Genomic DNA, 1,551 nt, shown 5'->3' on the forward strand with positions numbered 1-1,551 from the left:
ATGTAGACGGATCGAATTGATTTGATAATGAGCTCGGCTTGGTGAGTCTGAAGTTGGAATATTCTACGGCCTTCTTCGTAACAACTTCCGAAAGCCGTACGAGAAATCACATCGGCGGTCAAACTCTGGAGGTCGGGCCATATGTCTATCTCACACTTTCCTTCCCCACTCTCATTCACTGTATTCTCCCACTTCTTTAACATCTCGTCGCAACTCAATTTAAATGCCGGAACCATTCGCTACGTAGATAATAATAAACATATTATTAACACTTATTTCTCTTGAAATTTTAATTATTCTATTTTTCTTGCAAAATCCCGACTTCAATGATTATTAAATATTACTACTACTAATATATATATATATATATATATATATATATATATATATATATATATATATTAACACTTATTTCTCTTGAAATTTTAATTATTCTATTTTTCTTGCAAAATCCCGACTTCAATGATTATTAAATATTACTACTACTAATATATATATATATATATATATATATATATATATATATATATATATATATATATATATATATATACCAATACTCTTATATCAACCTCAAAAAGTTAAACAGTACTCTTATAAGACTAAGAGTAACAAACACAATAATACTGACAACCAACAATATAGGGACGACGTCAAACTCGGAGGTTGTGGTCTAGTATCTTTTTTTTTTGTTAAATTAGTTTGTCTAATTATAAAAAATAATAAATTAATGTTATCAATTTAGAATGTTAGTCTAGTAAATAATGCTTGAAACAACCTAAAGGACTCTAGATTGAATCCTAATGAAAGTACTTATTTAAGTATCAACCGGCCGGATGGGTATAGGTCAACCTATTTTGTTACTCGGATTTAGACTCGCTAAAATGTTAACGGGTCTTATCTGTTTACCAATTAAGAGCGAGAATTACTTGGTTCGTTTAACTCGGATAACGGTTAGTATGTAAAATTGCCAACTCAACTTGTAGTACTACACTAAGAAGTGAAATATACTCATCCTTCAAACTTATTACTTAATTAAAGACTCATAGTTTTTACTATAAACTATAATAGTTTGTTGATTGAAGTACCTTGAGTTTCTCGACGTGGAAAGCTGGATTAATTGTTCTACGATGCTTAGCCCATTTATCACCCTCATAATTTGCAAGACCAGTGGCTAGCAATTCGGCAAGTGGATTCGAATGAGGCTTTGGAAAATCACTGATTTTGGTCAAAACTTTACTTATATTTTCTGGATCCGTGATATTCACCCTTGGTGTGGGCCCAACCCACATATAAGAATCTTTACCTGCAATTTTTAAATTTAAACCATATTCAGAAACAATCGACATATACAGTAAGTTTAACTTGTCAGTAATGGCCATTTCAAATAATATAAAAAGATGCACAATTCATATAATATTTACAAGTGTTTATAATGGTTTTTGGATTTTTAGTTTTAGTTCAACTAGAAAGGAAAATTAAATCCAATATAATTTCCAACTAAGTATTTGTTTTATATTTTATCTTATTAATTTAAAGCTATATTAATTA

This window comes from Urtica dioica, chromosome 4 (genome assembly GCF_054948205.1).
Source record: "Urtica dioica subsp. dioica isolate 48M chromosome 4, U.dioica_male_clone48M_v1_H2, whole genome shotgun sequence".
In the NCBI taxonomy this organism is placed as follows: Eukaryota; Viridiplantae; Streptophyta; class Magnoliopsida; order Rosales; family Urticaceae; genus Urtica; species Urtica dioica.